A 23,732-nucleotide genomic window follows, 5' to 3' on the forward strand; every position below is an offset into this window, starting at 1 on the left:
AGTCTCTTCTAGCCTGAAAAGTTTCTGTTGAGAAATCCGCTGAGAGCCTGATGGGAGTTCCTTTGTACATTATTTTTCGTTTTTGTCTAGCTGCCCTTAATATTGTTTCTTTGTCATTGACCCTGGCTAGCCTTACTACTAGGTGTCGTGGTGAAGTCCTTTGTCTGTTAATATATATAGGTGTCCTGTTGGCTTCGCTTACTAGTATTTCCTGCTCCTTCCCCAGATTTGGGAAATTCTCAGCTATTATTTCCTTGAATAGGCTCTCTGTTCCTCTTTCCCTCTCCTCTCCCTCAGGAATACCTATAATTCTTATGTTACATTTTCTAATAGAGTCAGATATTTCTCGGAGTCTTTCTTCATTTCTTTTTAGTCTTAGTTCTCTCTCCTCTTCCATCTGGAGTATATCTGTATTCCTATCCTCTAAAGTACTAATTCTTTCCTCCATATTGTCAGCTCTGTTCTTTAAAGATTCCAGATTCTCCTTTATCTCCTCCATTGTGTTCTTCATCTCCATCAGCACTGATTGGTTTTTCTTTATGATTTCAATCTCTTTTGTGAAGAAACTCCTAATCTCATTGAATTGTTTGTCTGTGTTGTCTCGTATTTCGTTGAGTGTTTTTATGATAGCTATTTTGAAATCTCTGTCATTTAGTTTATGGATTTCTGTGTCTTCGGGGTTGATTTCTGGGTGCTTGTCATTTTGTTTCTGGTCTGGTGATTTCATATATTTTTGCATTGCGGTTCCTGTGTTGGTTTTGTTTTTCCTCATCCTGGAAGTCTCTGGTTGCAATTTCCACCTGCTGCCACTGTCTGGTGGTAAAGGGCTGTGTAGTCTAAGCCCCCTGCGCTCTGCCCCGGTTTTTCTGCTGCAATCCGCAGTTTTGTTTTGTTTTGTTTTTTTCCCCGCTGCGATCCACAGGTCCAGTTGTTTGATCAGGTCTGCCTCAGATCGCTAGGTCTGGTCGGTTGAGCTGCAGAGTCCGGGTTGCAGGGAGGGGGGAGCTCTCTCTTTTGCCCTCTGGGTCCCTGACATGGGAGGCTTCTCGTTTGCCCCTCTTTATCCGCTCTCTGGAGTGCTCAGATGTTGGTGGTAGCCCTGTGGCTCCTCTGAGTCCTCTGTGTGGGAGTTTCCCACTGGCTGAGAGAGTCCAAAGAGCCACGGTTTCCCCACCGAGGGCCGCCCCTCCCCCCTCTCTGGGAGCCACGCGGACCTGGATCGCTGATCTGATGGGGAGGGAGCGGAGTTCTCCTTACCTCTCCCCACTTCCTCCGGGGGCCCAGCACGTTCCGCTCTCAGATGTGCAGCAGTGTGGATCCCTCCGCTCTAGGTTTTCACTGTCTGGGATTCCGTTGTTGGTCTGTGACTGTTGCTTTTGTTGTATCTTGTCAGGGGAAGAGTTCACGGGAAAGCTCACTCCGCCATGATGCTGACGTCACTCACCTCATTTTATTTTTTGAATATGGAAAACATTAATATGATTCCCAAAGTCAAAAGCTTACACTCGGTGAGGTGTCACTCCCTCTCCTACCCCTTCTGCTCCATTCCCATCTGCCTCCTGCAGGTTCTCTGATGGTGTTGACTGTTCCTTTTTTTTTTTTACTTTATTGTTACTACCTAGTTAAATCATGTCCCTTGACTCCCTCCTGTTACGTATGCAACTGTCCTCCTTAACTCATTTTCCTACCAGTTCTCTAGTTGCATTCTTCCTGCTTTGTCAGAGCATATCACCTTCACGTCCTAGTCTTCCATCTTTGTCTTTATCCTTTATCCTTTAGCCTCTTTAATGGAAGACGACTGGGGAAAGTTGGTCTTATATTTTTCTTTTATTTCTATAGCATCTTGAAATTTTCCATCTTCCTTTTCTTCTTCACAATCACATCTCCAGATGGCACCCCTCCTTTTCTCTTGCCCCTGATACCATCTCTGATATCAGTTCCCCTACATTAAACCCAGAATATAGGGAGTTAAAACCAAAAGCATTCATCCTCTATCTCTGTTTCTCTAAGTTACATTCATATGTAACTATTGGGTTTTTTTTAAACCTTTGTATCCCTGAACTTCACAAGGCAGATAGAAGTTACTAATTGTTAAAAGCCCAAGTGGCCTCAAGCTGGACTCACACTGAAGTTTTGGCTAATTACCAGTTCTTGAGGTTTGTTACAGGGAAACTGATATCAAGAAGCTAAAGCTTCTCAGACCTAAACTCCTTTGTTTCCTGGCGCCAGAATCCACCACCCACCAGGGAGATAGAGCCAGTTGAAGGACGCCCACCTGCAACTCCCTTATCCGCCATCCTCCTGCAAGCAGCCTCACAGGGCCAAACGCAGGCTGATGGGAAAGCGCTGACCAGCGAGGCCACAGGCTCCACCTCCCTACAAACAGCAACATTCCTCACACCTTTTAAAACCTTTGCCTCCCAACTTTCAGGGAGACGGGACAAATTTGAGAGCTCTCATCTCCTGGCTGACGTCACCGGAAATAAAAACTCTTTCCTCGCCATAAGCCTGGTGTTCCAGTTTTATCTGGCCCCTCTTGTGTGGCGGGTAAAGAACCTGGGTATGTGTCTGGTAACACCCCCTTCTCCCCAGAAACACTGCCTCTCTGAGGCAGTCACCCCACGGCCCACACACTTCCAGGGCCTGCACTACAGCCAGCCCCTGAATACCAGTTTCCACCTGTGGTCAGTATGGGGCACAGGGTGTCAGACCTGCCCATCCTGGGAGTGCTTTCCTTCTACCCTCTGCCACCACCCTCCCCTGGGACACCCGGGCTTGCCCCCCGAGTTCTGTGGATATTTGCTGTTTATTTTTCTACACACAGCAATTTGAAGTTCTAGTGCTCTGTTTTCTGGTAACAGAGGAGGGTTGAGTTTTGCGTGGTTTTATTTCTGCTTCTGATGATTTGCTTGTTTTCTTTGGCAGATGTATGAATAGTTTCAGATTTAGGCTGTTTGTTACTTTAATCAACAATGAAACTTGGGTGAAGTAATTGAATCAGGATGGAGTGCAAAAGTTGAGGAAAACTGCGGGGGCGGGGGAGTCTGGAGGTGTTCTCACCGCTGTCAGATCATCTCAACTTAGTCAGAGTTCCACCCAGGATTCACACCCCTGTTTCTTCTTTGGGTTTCAAGTCTAACACTTGGCTTTGACCTCGTTCCTCTGAGCCCGAATCCCTGTTTTAACAACCACCCTAACACTCCTGTCCCTCTGGTGGGATTCTGCCGTGTTCTTTCCACTCTTATCGTGGAGAGACATCTATCCCACAGCCCAATCCCTCTACCCTCATGCTAACCAGCTGTTTGGACTTTTAAGTACTAACCACTACTTGAAAATTAACAATTTAAAAATTAACAATCCCTAGACTGTTTCTTCTCCAATCCCCACCCAAACTAAACCGAAAGCCTTTTCCTGGCTTGTTGCTGTTTCCTTCAAGGCTTGCTTTAGCCTGTCACAATGAACCTCTCCTGCACCTGCAGCTGGTGTAATCCCTCAGTTCCTCACCCAGCCCAGGTGAGAGGGCTGGTTCCAGGTTCTAGTTCATCCTGCTGCAGTTTAACCGGCAATACCAGGTTGTGTAACCTTTAGCAAGTCACTTAACCTTGCTGGGCTTACAGTTCTTTAGTCAATAAACGAAGGGAACAAACTACTCAATCTACAAAGTGATCTCCAGTTCAAATATTTGGATACCATAAATCATGGCAAAACTGCTAGAATTCTGATTCTATAAAGTCATTGTTTTCTTGGGAGAAATTTGGCTTTTTGTGGGGTCTACTGGTTTTAGTAATGCAATCGCACAAAGGATAATGAGAAGAGATAAAGGAGAGAATGGCAATGCCCGTTTATGTTGTTTTCACTTTAAATGTCTTGGAAAAAATGTGTAAGGAAATAAAGCTGAAAATGGGAATTTATATGGGATGTCTATATCTCACTCCCTACCCACAATATCACATTGCAATAACACTCCAATCGATTCATTCCGATAATTACCATCATTATGCCGTTTACATTACTTGCCTCACGTTTACTGCTCTGACAATCTATTACAGGCAAGCAAATTAAATACCTAAAGGGTGCTGGTGAAGACACGATAGTCACATTTATGGTTAATGTGTTCAGTTACAGAGACCAACTTAATTGATGTAATCCTACATATCCCAGGAGACAACGGAGATATTAACAATTATGCCAGTGAAGTTAAAATAATCTTGAACTCATGATTTTCTTTAATCCATTTGCATTTATTAAAAATTCAAGATTAACCTGCTACCACCATGGGACAATAGAGGAAAAAAAGAAAAAAAAAACCCTTAATGAGATGTGATTTAAAGAAACAGTGAATATTTGTATGGCAGGGATGGGAAAGGATAAGGCAGAGAGGGAAAGAGAAAAAATGAAGGTGTCACGACTGAGAATTACAGAAATGATGACACAGGTCGTTTCCTCTATATACGAGTATGTTACTAAATCAATCTACCCAGAAGATATAATTAGAGTATTCAGGGAAATGTAACAATGGGTCTTTGTGCTCAGCTTTGCCTTCTACAACAACCAAAAGCTTTTGCTAGATTAGTTCCTGATTTAGAGAATTACCTGCTCAGTGTGGTTCCCTCATGACACCAAATTATAGGGATCTAAATATGTTTCTGATTTCATGTCTCAAGTCCTCAAATGTCTTTATAAAATTGAAGAGCTTCATAGAGTAAATCCATATGATTTTGATTTACTGTGGAAAATGGGTCTGAATTAATATATATTTAAAAGGAACTATGTTTCTCAGAGCTACTGCTCTGAATAGATACGCTGGTCAGAGCTTACAAATGATTGAAAGGACTGATGTTTCTAAACCACTGTTCTGCCTTAATTCTCTAAGTGCTTATTATGTTTAAGTTCTTTTTATACTATAAATTTGCTTAATACAGTTGCTGTGGGCTAAATGTTTGTGTCTCCTCCCCCAGATTCTAATGTTGAGATCCTAATGCCCGATGTGATGGTATTAGGACGTGGGGCCTTTGGGAGGTGCTTAGGTCATGAGGGTTGAGCCCTCATGAATGGGATTAATGTCCTTGTAAGAGAGGCTCCAAGATCTTGCTGGTCCCCTTCTACCACGTGAGGAAACGTGGAAGGACACAAGAAGGCTCGGGCTAAGAACCATGAAGAGGGCACTTACCAGAACTCCACCATGCTGGAACCTTGATCTTGGACTTCCCAGCCTCCAGAACCGAGAGAAATAAATTTCTGTTGTTTATAAGCCACTGAGTCTGTGGTACCTTGGTATAGCAGCCTGAACGGATTAAGACGATATCTTTTTCCACACACTAAAGGTAGAATAGTTCTACACAAAATAACTTTCCTCTGCATAAAATAACAGCTCTCCTATAGGCTTTTCTCCTCTTATACTCTGTCCCCACTCATCTATGCAAACTTATATATTTGCTGCTTAACAGCACACGCCCTCTCTCAAGTCAGGTCCAGCTCCTGTTTCTCTCATAAATGTCCAGTTCTCACTCCCAACGCTGCACCTTTGGTTCTGCTGCTCTGGCATGGACTATGCTTCCCTTTCCCATTGCCTTCCTAAATTCTACTCATTTTTTGTAGTCTGGCTTAGAGATCTGAACCTATAAACCTTAAATGGGGGCATATATTTAAATTTCTAAAAGTAATTTCAGATGTACAAAAAGGTTTTGAAACCATTGCAAAGAATTCTCCTATAACTTTCACTCCAATTCCCCAAAGGTAACCTTTTTACCACATTTGTTTTATCATTTGTTTTTTACGTATCTATGTCTAGAGCTAATTGTTTTAAAAAACATTTGAGAGTAAGATGCAGACATGATGCCCCTTTACCTCTTAATACCGTGATGTATATTTTCTAAAAAATACATTTTCTTACATAACCACTGTATAGTTGTCAAATTCAGGAAATTAACTTTGATATAATACATAATCCCATCTACAGACTTTGTTAAAATTTTACCAATTATCCCTCTAATGTGTTTATCTAGTCCAGGACCAATCCAGGTTCCCATAGCTGCATTTAATTATCATTTCTCTTTAGTCTCCTGCAAGTATCATGTGGGAAGTTACTTTGAGACTATGTAAATATACAAAGTCTTTGAGATTGTGCAAACATCTAAATATCCACACTTTTGTTCATTAATTTTAGCATCCATTAATAATTTTTTGCCTAACACAATTATTACAGTGGTGGTTATCAAATAGTGATTTTTAAATTCCACTCCTCCTCCTGCATTGACTAGTTTGAACTCTATCATAAGGCCATATATATTAACAGTTAATTATAATGCCTTCAATTGAGATTAACAGTTTCATAAATATTATTAATCTTCTCCAGCTAGACTGTAAGCCCTTTGAGACAGGGCTCATGCCTCATATGCCCCTTTTCAAAAGAATAAGATTTAAATAAGTGCATTTTTACTATAGTTATGGGTAGAAACTAAAACTCATTTTGATATTTGTATTTACTTAATATCAATGAGTTTGTGCAAGTAGTATGTCAGGCACTTTTGCCTATGTCCTCCCGGTGGTGGTCATACACACGCATGTGGATACATTCCGATGTATCTTTTTTGACAATATCTTATAGACAAATGAGAAATTAAACAAGTGATAAATAATTTTTACTCTTTACATATTTCAAGACAAATTTGATTTATTATTATGGTTTCTATTTTCCAAACAAAAACTAATATACAGCATCTGACACATTTTGACAACTGGCAGAACATTTAAAGTTTCTATTTCTCTATACTGAGCAGAATGGGACACTTAGTCTTTGTTCCTCATTTATAAATGTTAATTGCACTTAATACTAGTATTGTCATAGTGGTAGATTATAGACAATTGCAAATGCTTTGTGACTTATCTCCTTGAATCTGGGCTGGCCTTACTGACTTGCTTGACCAATAGAATGGGACTAACGTGTCATTTTTGAGACTTCCAAAGCTAGCATGAGTTTTTCAGCTTTTACCTTGGCCTCTTAGATGCTAGCTCTTTGGGTCTTGAGCTGCCATGTAAAAAGGCTGCTATCTTTGTGGCATAAAGCCCAGGCCAAGTGGAGAGGCCCTAAAGATGAGATGCCTTGTGGAGAAGGGGATGCCAAGGAGCACTGCGATGCCAGACATGTGAGTGAAGACCTCATCTTGGAAATAGATCTTCTAGCTCCAGCTGACACCACCTGGATTGAAGAAGAACCATCCTCATCTTGGAACCTTCCACAGGATGGGAAGGACCATCCTGTGTCCTTCCCAAATTTCTGATCCACAAAATTGTGATAAAAATAAAATAGCTGTTTAAGCCTCAAAGTTTTGTGGTAGTTGGGTACATAGCAGTAGATAACTGGAACAGACATACTTAGGAGATTAGCTAGAACATCAATTCTTCCATGAATGCATCAAATTACTGATCTCTTGTTATCCTCCAAGAGCTATGCTAAGGGGTATATAAAGATGTCTAAAACACAGGGGCTACCACAAAGAAGAAAACAGTCTAGCAGAGGAAACAAATTAATTTCTCACATTGAAATCTATAATGCAATAGGATCAGAGCACACACACACAAAAACCAACTAACTTTGGAAGAAATACAAAAGGTATTCCTTGAGGAGGTGATTTTGACCTTTAACTAAGCCTACTCAACAGGCATTCAAAACAACAACAAAAGTCCTCATTGGAATGAATGCAAGTAATATCCTAGCTTTGAATAAAATACCAAAGAAATGACATCTGACTTGTATTAGCTATCAGAAATAAATTATCCAACCGTGTTAGAATCCTGGGTGTATACATTGTCAAATTACCAAAGTGATTAATGTCAGACACCAGTCAACACCCACTGCAGAGAGAATCCTGGATTCAACAATGAAGAAAAGAACAAACCGATAGTGAAAGTGATAGAAGTTTCAATCTATCTATCTAGTGATAAAAGTTTCACTTTTACCAATGAAAGTGGTAGAAGTTGAGCAGCAGTAGAATGGGGTGAAGGAAAGAATAAGGTAGAAAGAGGAGGACGTCCTCTGAAGAGAAAAAAGAGAGAAAAAGAAGAAAAGTCCAATTCACAGTAATTAAAAAGGTTGCATCCCTGTGGCTTTCCCTGTTGCAACAGCTGGTCTTTTGCAGAATGACATCTTCCCAGCTTGCTGAAAACCCTTCAATTCAGCAAAGGCAGATAGGTCAGAAGACTGTCAGGAAAAAAGTATTTCTCTAAAATTATGGTCTGGCCCCAAAGGCGGGAAAGTACGCCTCTTTATGATTGTCAGCTTGAATCACAGTCTTGTGGCACTCTAGTTAAATAACATATTTGCCGAGTACAGTGCCATCCTAACAACTTCAGTCTGTGGGCCAAGGAATTTCAGACTCAGCCTTCCAAGCAAAACACAGAGATCCCCAAAATATCCCTAACTACATTTTAGTCTGCTCTATTTTGAAAGCTGTCTAAAAATATTAAAAGGAGAAAGCACCATGAGAGTGGCTAAGCGTGCCGTCCAGTACGCCACCCAAGACAAGCATGCACATTTTAGCCTAGTAGAGTGGTAGAAAGCCTGAGTACAAAGGACCCCAAGAACTGGACTTGGACATTGAATCTCCTTCCCTTCATCATCCTCAATTAAAACTTATGGGGTTTCGGGATCATTCATTTTATCATGTCTGGTCACTGTAGTGACCATGTGGGGGGTAGGGCTAAAGGGTATTTCCCACTGACTGTATTCAAGAGCTACAGTCTCCATACCTGGGCAATGTCTAGGGCTGCTGTGCATCTTGAAGGCAAATTTAGTCATCCTGGAAAATTTCAGGAAATAGTTATGAGCTCTGCCCACCCACCACAGTAATAAACATGGGCACATGCATGTCCATACATGTACAGACACAGTCAAAATGTCCCTGCTCTTGCACTCAACAATGCTTAGGGATGCCCACTAAGTCCAGGTCCAGCACAAGGCACTGGGGACCTAAATTCAAATACAATGGCAGCCCTGTCACAAGGAGTTCAGGATCCCATGTGAAGAGAACATGCTAAGCAGGACCTGTCTACAGGTTCATTTGTGAAGAGCTGAATAGAAAACACTTCACAATGAAACCTCTGTGTATTTGCAGAATTTAAATCCTTGCATGAGGCTTTAGGCCAGTGGTTTGCAAACCTGAGTATGCATCAGGATTATCTGGTGTGTTGTGAGATCACAAATTGTTGGGCACCAACCCCAGTGTTTAAACTCAGTGTATTTAGGGCAGATTCTGAGAATGTACGTCTTAACAAGTTCCCAGGGGATGCTGATGGTCTGGGGACTACACTTTGGAACCAGTGTCTCAGATGGATCAGCTTCACAATGAAGGCAGTCATCACTCCCTGGCTACCACCTCCTTTGAACTGTTCAGGAGTTTATTACTCCTTGTCTGGAAGTGGGGGTGGTCAGCATGTTGTCATCTCCACCAGGAAGCCTTCACGGATCTCTTGAGGTGGAATAAGTGTCTGCTCTCTTTGCTTCCACAATGCACCATCTGCATATTTTTAGTAGAGCACCTGCCATAATGATTTTCACTTCATACAGGTAAAAACACCATACAATTTTGTACTTTCCTTTCTCTTATTCTGTTTATGAGTCTGCCTCTCTCCTACTACATCGGTGATTCTCATTAGGGGGAAACAGTCCCCGAGAGGATATACCTGTGTGTATGTGTATGTGTGTAGAACAAGAAAAATGTGTGTGATTTGGAAAAATATTCTTTAATATTGCATTATATCTGGAAAATAATAAAAGGGAATACTTTCACTGTACAAACAGAAAGGAAAGTTGGATAATTTTCTTGCCTTTAGGCATATACAGGAAAGAAATCCGTGTTTGGAGTTGGTAGGCTATAGGAGAGGTAAGAAGGGTAGATCATCCTAGGAGGAAAGTAGGAGCCTCTAACGGGAGGCCACAGTGTGCTTTTTTAATTTACTTTTTATTTTTATTTTTTTAGGAGAAAGAGGCCTGGCCTTTGAAGTCAAGTAAGCGTTTATTTGGATCTTGGCGCTGCCTCTTGCCTACCGTTACCTTAGGCAAGTCCCTCGGACTCTGAGTTGCGTCTCTGCCTTGGTAAACGGGAGTGATAATAAATACCCATCACTCTTTTTGGGTTGAATGAGATGATGAATGTAAAACGTATGTAACACTGAGCCTAGCCTGTTATAGGATTCAGTCAACGTTCGTTTCCTTCTGTCCTTTGCGAAACAACTCCCACCTGAAACCTGGGCAGCTCTGGAGGTTTGGCAAGGGGAGGGGCGGGGGTCAGCCAGGTTAGACAGATGGGAGTTGTCCTGTCGACTGGGGAGATTTGGCCAAGAGAAGTGTAACCTGGGCCCTCCAAACTGGGTATTTGAAACCACCTCACAAATCGATGAGCCTCAGGCACTGGCTCCTTTGATCTGCACTCTCCCTTTTCTATCCTTTTCCCCTCATTTCTCTCTCATCTCCTTATTCCCACTTCCAGGTGTTCATTTACCAACTGCCCTCTCCCACTAGAAAGGCCTGCTCTCAGAGGGATACTCATAACCTCATTCGCATTAAGATTCAAAGCTGATAAATAAAGCACTAAGAGGATTTGCATTTTAAGAGAGGATTAAGGAGTGAATCTTTAATTGTAGCCTTTTAGGAGTTAGAAAGTGAGCAGGTTTGCAGGGGGCTTAGATGGTCTGGGATGGGGGATTACATTTCACCTTGAAGTCACATCCTAAGTGATCACCTACTAGGCTTTCTTGTAAGGGCTAGAACTTGATTGGGATCATCTCCACTGTGTCTTAGGGTAGCTGAAAAGAACAAGGTGCTCCTCACAGCTCTTCCCAAACTGTACACATGAAATAGGCACCTATCTGATTTGGGGACGCCACTGAGCCAGGTGCCTGCCTTACTCCCCACAGCCCCCTGCCACTCCTTGGTTACAGCACCCCCCACATTGCAGTGTGGGGTGGTTTACAGTCCCCCCACCTCCCTGCTCTTTGAAGGTGGCACTGCTGTTTTCTCACACCCCGCACTGTGCCTGGAACAGGAAGGCACCCAGACCATCTGTAATTCTGACCCTTTCTACACACAATTCTTGCATCCCAGGGATGCAGACTGCAACTAGGATTATACAAACAAATATTAATTGGTCTAGAGAGAGCAACACTTGTGTTTTACGCTTCCAAGATTCTGTTTCCTGATTCTACTCAAACTTACTTTGCAAAACCTTGCCACTTGCAAAGGCTATAGGTGTGACATTTGAGCAAATCACCACAGTTGCTGATCCCATCCCCCCACCCCCAAAGCTATAAATAACGGAAAAGTCCAAGTAAACCCTTCAGACTGACACAGAGTGAGAACACTCTGGGCAGACACAGGGTAGACACAAGGTCGTCTGCGGCCCGTGGACCGGAAAGAAGAGCAGCACACCCTCGCCTCCCAGCAGCGGGATCCCATTCTTGCCTCAGCAAAACGACAAACTCCTCTCTAGACGGTGCTGGCAAATGCTGAACAACTAGCTTTTTGGGAGAGAAGAGCCCCCCTTTATAGTCTTCTCCTATTTCCGTGGTGTAAATACTCCTACCATGACTGATTTCAAGCCACCAAACAGAGCTGGGAGGAGATGCACACGAGCACAACCATCATACAGCATCCCCCCATACAGGATCTAAGAGCTTAGATAATAGTAAAATGCTGTAAAATACTTAGGAAGTGATGATTTTGGGTGTGTGTTACCTTTGTCTTTAATTAAACGTAAGTTCATATAATTTAATTAATCATAACTACTGTGTTTAATGACAGGCTAAAAGTTTTGGAAAAGTAACGACTGGCTCTCCAAAGCTGGTATGAGTTGGTATGAGTTGGCTTCTGCACACCATTGCTCTTATCTGTCACAGAGCTTGAGAACAGCTCTCAAAGGGTGTAACTGCCCATTCATATCTGCTAATACAAAGGGTTTACTGATTGTGTTCTGCTTGGGATTTCATCCAGGAACCTACTCGACCCAGTAGTGACCGTCAGGCCTCAGCTAGGATGCCACTCTCAGCTCTGCTCTCTTCCTAAGTTCTGTTTACACAATCTGGTTTTGGAAACTCAAGGTTAAAGCGCCAAAAGCTGTTAGTACACATACCTCCTCCCTCATTAATGAGGTTGCTTCCTTTGTCTCTGCACTTGCTAAGGTGGATTAACCTGATCACCACACTCCTGCAACAGTGACCCCACCATCTTACTCCTCCCCTTCCCAGCTGAAAGAGGAAAATTGGTCTATTCGGCCTGCAATAGACTGCGCTTGGGAATCAGACTTGTGTCAATTCAGGGAAGCGAAGATCTGTGTGTCTGACGTGTATATTTTTAAAGACCGGTACAAATATTTCATTATTCCAAACATTTAATAGTACTGTCAAATAATTCCTATGAAAGTTGAAAACCTCAGCAATGTAAAAAATTACATATTTGAGCTCAAGATGCAACAAGTGTTTTCCAATGATGACAGAGCCAAAAATTCAGGTACTCTAAAATTCTTAGCAAAAACAACCTTCAAACATATTTTACCCCCTCAGATGTGCTTTCAGAGATACCAAATCTATGACTTTCAAGCAATAGGGCACTAGAGTGAATTTTACAATTCTGGAAGAGTCTCAGAGAAATTTCACAGAACTGAGAAACGTCAAGGGATCTGATCACTTTGTGTTGTGTTGTTGAGTACAGAATATTTGTGATGTTAACCATCAGTCATTTTAGAAGTTAAACTATACAAAACTTGTTGACTGATTCACAGAACACAATGTTAATTAATATATTGACTTTATTACCTCATTTAATTGAACAACCCTAGACTGTATGGGGATAGATAGCATTTGTCCCATTTTATAGATAAAGGAACTAAAAGAGACTCTGTCATTTTTTTACAGGGATATATTCTTTGTAAACACAGTCGTTATTCCTTAAGTATTTTGAAGAACACAAGATAAAATATAGTCTGAGAAATGTCTAAGAGACCAAGTGTTTGTTCCCACTCTAGCAGGAAGCAGGCAGTTTAGGTGGGGGAATTGACTGGGAATTCAGGAATAGGAATCTCTGACCTCTGAACTATACAGGAACAAACAGGACAGACACACAGGGGAAAAAAATAAGTGCAGACATTTGTGTTCCAGGAATCATTTTACCCCAAAGAGGAAGTTACTTAAAAATGTAAGTTAAAACTACAAAGATATACCATTACACATGCACCAGATTGGCACAAATGGAAAAATTTTATATGGTAAGTGTTGGTGAGCAGGTGGAGCTACAGGAATTCTCATATGCCACTGACGGTAGTGTATATCAGGACACTCATTTTAGAACCGTTTGGCTTAACCTACTGAAGGAGAAGATACTCATACCTTCTGGCCCAGCAATGCCAGTTCTAGGTACATCCTCTACAGACACCTGTGAACACTCGTGTATACCAGGGTGGCTGTACACATCCGTTCATAGCAGTTTACTTCTTAGCAGCCCCCAGATGGAAATAATCCAAATGAAGATTAACAGGACTATGGGTAATTTGTGGTAAATTTATATAATGGAATACTATATTTAAATAAAAAACAATGGAATAGAGCTATATGTAAAATATGGATAAATATGGCAATGATAGCACTAAGAGAAGCAGGACATAGATTTAAAAGCATATATACATAAGTGTGTGCACACACGCATATAATCTCCCAACATGATTCCATGCTACAAAGTTTGAAAACTGGAAATATTAAATTATATTGTTTAGGGATACAGACATAGGAAGAAAAACTCTATTTTTTCTAAAAGCAAGGAAAAGATTATTACAAAAGTCAGATTAATTATCACATCTAGTGAGGAGAAAGAAAGCTGTGAGGAACCTATGGGGAGTTCTAGGCTACCGGCAGTATTTCATTTGTTGACCTAGTGGAAGTTACTCAGTTTTTTGCTTTATAATTTTTTAACTGTAAATACACTTTTTGTGTGTCTGTGTGTGAGGGAGATCAGCTCTGAGCTAACATCCATGTTAATCCTCCTTTTTGCTGAGGAAGACTGGCCCTGAGCTAACATCTATTGCCAATCCTCCTCCTTTTCTTCCCTTCTTCTCCCCAAAGCCCCAGTAGATAGTTGTATGTCATAGTTGCACATCCTTCTAGTTGCTGTATGTGGGACGCGGCCTCAGCATGGCCAGACAAGCAGTGCGTCAGTGCACGCCTGGGATCCGAACCCGGGCCGCCAGTAGCAAAGCGCGTGCACTTAACCGCTAAGCCACAGGGCCGGCCCTCACATTCTATGAACTTTTCTGTAAACATATTTCACACACACACACACACACACACACACACACACACACACACACATATAAGTAATAGAGCACTAGACAGGGCTTGCAGGCAAGCAAGTTCTGGAAGGCCTCTGTGTACTGGGGCAGCATATTTCCACTTTAACAGAGTTAGGGGATGACAACAGAAGAGAGGGTGACACTAGTCAGGGATAAGGACAGAGAGGTAGAAGGTGCCAGACGCTGGGGTGAAGGGACATGATCCAATGTGACAAAGAGGGATTGAAGGGGAAGATAGGGAGATCAGCAAACATGTGACTGCAGGGTTCCTGTCAAGGATCACCTACTCTGGAAATAAAACAGTGGCATCAAGAGAATTCAGGACAGATTCATCAGTTCCCAATGGGTTCCTAGATGAGAAGCAGAGCTAAGAACTGAAGACACCATGAAGGTTTATATTCCAGGTTGCTGAGAGGGTTCTAAGATCATTTTTTTGTGTGTGTGTGAGGAAGATCAGCTCTGAGCTAACATCCATTGCCAATCCTCCTCTTTTTGACGAGGAAGATTGGCCCTGGGCTAACATCCATGCCCATCTTTGTCTACCTTATATGGGATGCTGCCACTGCATGGCTTGACAAGTGGTGCATCGGTCCACGCCCAGGATCTGAACCTGCAAACCCCGGGCTGCTGAAGCAGAGCACATGCACTTAACCACTACGCCAACAGGCCGGCCCCGATAAGATCCTTAATAGAAATGGAGAGCAAAGTGAGATAAACACTCTTATGGGAGATTTTTAGAAAAAGTCTATTGCTTTCCCATATAATGATTTTTTCCTCTTCCTACAGAGAAGACAAAATCACAACAAATGTATAACTCTTGTTCTTAAGCAAGGTACGCCAGCAGTCACATTGAACCCTCTCCTCTTTCTTTCCATTGTCTGCACGTTCTCATGAAATTCTTTTGTTCAGCAATGCTGATGGCTCACTCTATTCTCTTTAGGGAAGAAGACTGTTCCTTTGCTTAGGAATTTACAAGGAAAATGGTATTAAGCGTTAGGGAGATTGTGATTAAATTTAATTATCAAGCATAACCTCTGGCCCTTCGACTCAGGACAACCGTCCTTCCAGTTGGTGGAACAGATGGACAGTAGAGAGTCAACAGAAGGCGCCCTTCAGCCCTACTCCCACTTTCATCTGTCTCCAACCTAAGTGGGCTCAGGGGCACTCGAACACTCGAAGCTTTCGGCCTTTCTACAAAGATGAAGTGTAACAGGGGTGATGAGTGTCTAAGTATAATTAGTTTGGGCATCGCCTTTAGCTGAAACTATAAAGACATGTGAAACTCCTTGAGTTATTTCTATCATTTGGTGTCCCCAAATTTCCCCACTAGTGTTAAAAAAAATCTCAATCAGATCTGGCCATGAGCGACGAGTTAACCTCGAATTTGTGGCAGTTTTGAAAATAATCAGTGTTGAAGAAATAATTAGTTTAGTTTTGTATATTTGAGACGTGAGAGTAACATCTGGAAGAGATCTATCCAGGAGTTGGAAATATGGGTCTAATTTAAGACAGAAGCCAGGGCTAGAGTCATTGCTGTAGCTGTGACAGAGAAGAGAAGGGAGCTCTGGAAAATGGTCATGACAATGACTGTGAGAGTTACCAAGTATTGATGGTACCAGGCTCTGTGCTCAGCACATAAGATACTTTATCTCCTGTAATACTTACAACACCGCTATGGAGAGACTGTTGTTATCCCCATTTTACAGATGAGCAAGCTGATGCTCAGAGAGATTTAGTGGCTGTCCTCAGGTCACACAGATCTAACTGAATCAGAAGTACTCTACATCACTACAGGAAACTTCTTACCATCTTGAACTCCAAATTGTTTTGCTATAATGAAATTATGCTAAACTGAATCCCCTTATAGAAACCACATTCCCTGTTTGCAAGCCCAAGAGCTAAAAGGGGGTGCATGATTTTCCATTTCTCTTTAGACAATTGGCAAGCAGCAGGATTTGCTTTGCAAATCATGAGGAAAGAGGAGAGCTAATACATTTATATACCACCCTAATTCCTCTCATTCTAGTTTTTAAAATCTCCTGGGTTGCTTTGTGGGGTGAGTGGCTGAAAGTTGGCAGATATTTTTAAGCAGTTGAGACCCTGAGGTGATAAGGGATGAGGGGAACTGAAATGTAATTCCTTTCTGAGGGCTGGATGAAACAAGAGTAAACACCTCACTTTCACAGCTCAGCTCAGGTACAATAATAGACATGTAGGTTGGGAAATCGGCAGCTGCCAATTTTACTAAAAGACTTTCTCTTTGAATTACACATCATTTTACCAAGATCATATTGAATCACTATGCACATTGTGTACCTAACCAGTGATGCTACTAAGGAGATATTTTATACCTAGATGACGTCTTAGAGAGATATTTTGATTATAAGCCTAGTGTGATATCAAGAGATCTGGTTTTTTAGTTATAGTTTGGTGGTTTTAAAACCACCAGCAGCATGATGTGGCAAATAAAACAGTCATGAACCATGGTTTCAAGCTCTGGCATGTACTTACTGGGTGACATTGATCAAGTCACTTAACCCTTCTTGGCTCTCATAATCCTACTAGATCAGGTCATCTCCAAAGTCTTTTCCAGCTATAAAATCCCAGATCTTTTTGAAGTTATATAGTAATTATCCAAAGATAAATGATCATAAAATCATAGATTCTTAAGAGATGATGAAGAGGCTCATACTTTAACTTCTGTCACAGTACAACAATGCCTTTACAAAACTCTGAACATATATGGTCCTCACTTGTTCCCTTCTTTGAGTCCATGAGAGGGTCAGCCAACTTCCGCTAGAACTCACAGAGCCTAGCTGGCCTAGTTTCTCTAAATCAGATTTGGATGAAATCTGCTGAGCTAAGGGGAGGGTAACCAAACCAGAATGAAGTCTCATTAAGACAAATATGGATAAAATGTCAGGCTGCGCACAGCAAAGCTTATTTCCATGTCTCAACAGATGGCTAGGAAAACAATGACTTGTTGATCTGGTTAGAACAAATGATATACAAAAAACTCTTCTATATAATGAGAGAGTATGTGTGTAGTTTATCTGTGTATGTTTATCCGTGTGTGTGTGTACACAGCACATGCCAGCCCCACAGGAATAGGAACCACTGAAGTGCAGCAAGAGTAAAGTCTAGGAAGAGTTTTGTAAATAAAGTCCTATTTCACGTCAAAGGAATTCAGCAGGAATATATGAAGGGCTTGCAACAGGGTCCCAGAATTGTCTAGAAATGAGTAGGTTCCAAGTACTGTTCTAAATGTCAACAGTTGTTGCATTTGTATTATTTCCACTTGCTATCATGTCAGTGAACTCCAGGAGTACCTTTGCAACTTCTTTAACATTTTCTATTTTTCAGGTTTCACTAATCAGTCTTGCGAGCCAATCAAAATAGTGTCTGTGATCCCTATTACTATTGAGTTTGCCCTTGGAACAAACTGAATAAAACAAAAAGATGAAAACTGAAAAAACAAAACACACACACGTGCACACACACACATCCCTATATATACATACGAACTAGGGTTTCTCAACCTCAGCACTATTGACATTTTGAATCAGATAATTCTTTGTTTGGAGGGGCTGTCCTGCACATTGTAAGATGTTAAGTAGCATCCCTGGCCTCTACCCACTACACACCAGTACATCTCCCTCACTCAGTTGTGACACCAAAGTTTTGACTTTGCCAAATGTCCTCTGGGAGGGATGTGTATATATATGTGCCTACAGTAGTCCTCCTTTATCCATGGGGGATATATTCCAAGACCCTCAGTGGATTCCTGAAACCCCAGCTAGTACCCCCTACTTGTATATGTATATGCATATATATGTGCATATATATACATATATGCATGTGTCCTTACATATGTATCAACGATATCACACCTATATTTGCATGCCACTTTCAACTTCATAAATTAATTTTATAAACTTTTAGAGGTAGAAGGAATTGGGATATTAAGTCTAACCACACAATTTTATAGATAAGGAAACTGCAGCCCACGGATATAAAACATCCACTCAGCCATTGCTATTCATCTTTTGGTATTAGACACAAAATACCAGAGCTGAAAGAAATCTCAACTTCATCAAATCCAGTCTCTGTTTTACAGATAAAAAGTTACTTTTTGTTTGTCTGCCCCTCTACCCATTACACTTATTGTTCAGATTAGTTGCTCTGATAGATTGAGTATTAAATAAATCTTAATTTTATCCTTCAAGATGGTAGAATCTGTGCCCAAGTTACTTGAAGAGACACCTCACAGAGCATGTTCCCTTTGATCAGGTAAGATAAACCTTGGTGACGGGTTGAGACAGCCTCAGGCTCAGGTCTCATACCTGCTGAGTTCCACTTAGGTCCCGTGGCAGTGAGAGCACAATTATCTAGTCAATTGCTCTGGAGGGAACATCATCTCAAAAACATGACTAAGTTCACACCATCATAATTAATCAGACAACTGCTCTAGTGTGACGGCAGTTAACACATCACAGACTTGGAACTGTCTTTTTACCCCAGAAAACACTGTTCATATTAAGGCTGAGTTCTGTTTACATAAACTGGGTCCCACATTTGGACGCTAATTAGCAAAATAATACCCACAATGCAATCCCACTTAAATGTTTCACCTCTGGGTAGAAATACATTAAGTAACATGTTAAATGAAACAGGATTGTGTCAGTATAATATAGTTGCTATAGAAAAAAATCTTTAAGATCCCTCATAAAAAATTGACCTCTTCTTATGGAGATTCCTCAAAGAATTAAAAATAGAGATGCCCTATGATCCAGCCTTCCCACTACTGGGAATCTATCCAACGAACCTGAAATCAACAATCCAAAGAGGCTCATGCACCCCTATGTTCATTGCAGCATTATTCACCATAGCCAAGAAGTGGAAGCAACCTAAGTGTCCCTCGACTGACGACTGGATCAAGAAAATGTGGTATATATATATACAATGGAATACTACTCAGCCATAAAAAAAAGACAAAATAGTCCCATTTGCAACAACATGGATGGGCCTGGAGGGTATTATGTTAAGTGAAGTAAGCCAGAAGGAGAAAGACAAACACTGTATGATCTCACTCATATGTGGAATATAAACCAACACATGGACAGAGAAAACTGTATTGTGGTTACCAGGGGCAATGGGGGTGGGGGGTGGGGGGGTGGGCACAAGGGGTGAAGAGGGACATATATATGGTGATGGACAAACAAAAATGTATAACCCAAAATTTCACAATGTTAAAAACTATTAAAACATCAATAAAAATATATTGACCTCTTCTTATTTTTTCAAGCTGTCTTAGAATTACGGTCTTTTAAAAATGTAGCTTTCTTGGCTATTGTGAATAACGCTGCAATGAACACAGGGGTGCATGTACCTTTACAAATTGGTGCTTTCAAGTTCTTTGGATAAATACCCAACAGTGGAATAGCTGGATCATATGGTAGTTCTATCCTTGATTTTTTGAGGAATCTCCATACTGTTTTCCATAGTGGCTGCACCAGTTTGCACTCCCACCAGCAGTGTATGAGAGTTCCCTTCTCTCCACATCCTCTCCAACACATGTTGTTTCCTGTCTTGTTAATTATAGCCATTCTGATGGGCGTGCGGTGATATCTCATTGTAGTTTTGATTTGCATTTCCCTGATAGTTAGTGATTTTGAACATCTTTTCATGTGTCTGTTGGCCATCTGTATATCTTCTTTGGAGAAATAGCCAAGACTTGGAAGCAACCTAAGTGCCCATCAAGGGACTAATGGATAAAGAAGATGTGGTATATATACACAATGGAATACTACTCAGCCATAAGAAACGATGAAATCCAGCCATTTGTGACAACATGGATGGACATTGAGGGTATAATGCAAAGTGAAATAAGTCAGAGGGAGAAGGTCAAATACCGTATGATTTCCTTTATTAAGTTGTAAATAATAACAACAATAAACAAACACATAGGGACAGAGATTGGATTGGTGGTTACCAGAGGGGAAGGGGGGAGGGAGGAGGGTGAAAGGGATAATTCGGTACATGTGTGTGGTGATGGGTTGTAATTAGTATTTTGGTGGTGAACATGATGTAATCTATGCAGAAATAGAAGTACAATGATGTACACCTGAAATTTTTAAAATGTTATAAACCAATGTTACTGCAATAAACAAAAAATTAAAAAATAAATAAATAAATAAATAAAATAGGGAGATTAAAAATGTAGCTTTCGGGGACTATCAAGACAGGACTATATAAAGAACTACTTTAAAAGAGCAAAGAGCAGACTTGCTCTGAGCATTAATTGCATGTAAATATATGTCAGGAGTTTGAAAGGGGCTGGTTGCAATTTGCAAATGCTAGTACAGGGTTTTCAGCCATAATGATGTTACATCATCTTCTTATGTTTGAGAGCAGAGATAAGACTTATTCATACTTCTAGTTGACATGCATTTTGCTTTTCAAAACCAACGGTTCTCATTTTCTATTAGCATTTGAGCTATTCATTTCACGGCATGTTTAGGATGCCTGAATTTCTGTGTACATTGATTTTTCACTTACCAACATTCATATACAAAAGCAATTATTATTGTGCATCACAATGACAATAAACCTGACTTTCAAGTATCAAGGTAAAAAAAATATCTGTATTTGTCTGGAATGAAGTATTCTTAAATCTGAGAAAGTCAGTTATTATTCAAAGGGCAATTACAACATGGTTAAGAAATTAGTGATCCAAGAGAGGAGAAGGTGTAAAAGAGGCATTTATCAGGCACTGAGGGAAAAGTGAATGACAGTTCATAGGTGAGATGTCCAGTTAGAACTCCAACTAGCAATGCAAATCTCTGCTAGGTATCACTGATAAAGGTCAAGGGGAACAGAGTTATGACAGTGAACTTTAAAAATACTGACAGGAAACAAGAGTACTGGTTTCCTTGTGTGTTGCTTTGCTATTCACATAGAACCATTAGTCCCTTCACAGAAAGGTTTATTGATTTACACAGATACTTATTTGTCACATCCCGTAGAGTACATTAAAAGCTGCCCAAATATTTCAGATGTACTCAGCAAATTTGCCTTCTCACCTGTGTGCAGTCTGGGATCTTGACTAGAAGATATTTTTGATATGAATGGCTTGATTCAAGAGAAAGTCAGCAGCTTAACAAACATGTAGCTTTGAGACCCCTCCCTGATGTCCTATTGAGAAGTTGCTCTCATGGTTGATGGACACTGAGGGGGAATTCATCATGTGAGAGGACTGCAAGGCATTAGACGCAAGGGGATTCACCAAGCAGGGACAAGACATAGTCCTCGTCTTGCTCATCCCTATAAAATTCCCTGACTTCCCTTGTAGTTTGTCATTTCCACCTACATGTGACTGCCAGGTGCCAGGCCCTGCATTATGTGTGGGAGGCACCATAGAGTGATGGATGGGAGGGGTGGCTCTGGCATTCACCTTTGTAGTTGTGAATTCTGGTTCCATCACTTATTAGCACTTTCACCCTGGGCAGGTCACTCACCCTCTTTGCCACTCAGCTTTCTCGTCTATAAAATGTGGGTACAAATAATACCTGGATTGAATGAGATAATAGGTAATTGTGAGATTCAAATGAGATAATACATGGAAAGCACTGAAGATGCCCGATTCACAGTGATGTTACATCGTAGAGTTGTAGTCCCTTGCCACATGTGGCTATCTATATTTAAATTAATTAAAATAAAAAATTCACTTCCTCAGTCACACTGGAAACATTTCAAATGCTCAATAGCCACATTTGGCTCAATGGCTACCATATTAGCACAGATAGAGAACATTTCCAACACTATAGAAAGTTCCATTGGATAACACTATTCTAGAGGTTGATTTTCTTTTTAACTTTATTAACCAACACTTTACACAAATTATTATCTAATCTGAGGCACAGGCCCATGCCTGATAGTCACTGAAAATTATTTAATGTGTTGACTTCAGAAACATATGTTGACAGATCTCAACTCATTATATTTTTATTATATTTTTTTCTTCCAAATCATGTTTTCATTATGATCTCAATTTATCCTCACAATATCCTTGTGAGTAAATATGTTAGACATCCATCATTTTCATCTCATGGAGAGGGAGACGGATATTGGCAGAGTATCTACATTCTATGAGCAATCATCTATCCTTTGGAGAGTTTTGAGAAGAAGAAACAAGGTAAGGAATGCTCCTCAGGAGGAATGAAGTTCTTATATTTCCTGATTCAAAATTAATAGGAGTTTATTGGGAAAAAAACATGAAAAATATATAAAAGTATGAAGAAAACAAAAATTGCTCAAAATTACACAACCCATAGATAACCACCATTAACATTATGGTGTCACTTTCTAGAGGTATAAAATATATGTTGTATATTACAGTTCATTTGTTGGGTGATAATTTTTTTTAACTTAAAATAGAGCGGATATTTTCTCACACTATTAAAAATTATTTGGTAACATATTTCATGAATGCACAAGAGTTTATGATGGGGATATACTACAGCTTATTTAACCTTTTCCCACTTTTGCTATTAAAAATAACACTGCAAAGACTGCACTTAAACATAAATCTCATATTAAATCCTGGATTATTTCTTCAGGATGGAGCCCTGGAAATAGAATTAGTGGGTGAAAGCCCTAGACCATTTCCAGAGATTCCTAATACGTATTACTACTTGGCCTTCTGGAAAGGCTATATCGATTTTCACTCCCCCAGAAGCATATATGAACGCTGCCGCTCCTTCTCAAACACTAATTAATACCATCTAAACATTTTGTCAATTTTGTAGGCAAAACATCCTCTTTTGTTATTTCATGTTTGATTTCTTTGATTACACATGAGGCTAAATTTTTTTCCTCTGTTTATTAACTAACGGTATTTGCTATTCTGTGAATTGTCTCATCATATCCTTTGCCTAAATTCCTGTCACAATGTTTCCATTATGAATTTATATGAAATCATCCTATATTGAGGACAGTAAAAATTTAGTTCTGATGTTTTCTTTTTTCCTGTCTTTCGTCTGTGATATTTTCATGTTCATAATTTTTAAATGTTTATCAAGTCAAATAAATCTTCTTTCTTTGTGATTTCCTGCATTGATTTTGTAATTAGGAAGTCCTTTATACAACATAGAGCAATTAAATAGTCACTTTTGTTTTCCTCAAGTTTAATAATGTTTCAATTCTCTTTTTTTGCTACATTTACCTCTTTAACTCCTATGGAATTCATATTATGTTATGCCATCAGGCGAGCATCTTATTTTCTTTCCAAATAGTGATAAAATTGTTCCAGAACATTTACAGATTCAGCCTTTGTTTCCTTGTTGATATGTGATATCCCTTTTATAAGTATTAAACTTTTAAATATGGTAAGGTCTATTG

At 40.4% G+C, this 23,732-nt stretch overlaps 1 protein-coding gene across 5 annotated transcripts in view; it reads right to left on the reverse strand.

Annotated features, from left to right (window-relative positions):
• The window catches only part of NCKAP5 (NCK associated protein 5), a 906,791-nt gene that overhangs the window by 200,197 nt on the left and 682,862 nt on the right, over nt 1-23,732 (reverse strand). The gene's annotated exons all lie outside the window — the stretch shown is intronic.

Source organism: Ceratotherium simum, chromosome 9 (assembly GCF_057802395.1).
Source record: "Ceratotherium simum simum isolate JZ-2026a chromosome 9, ASM5780239v1, whole genome shotgun sequence".
Taxonomy (NCBI): Eukaryota; Metazoa; Chordata; class Mammalia; order Perissodactyla; family Rhinocerotidae; genus Ceratotherium; species Ceratotherium simum.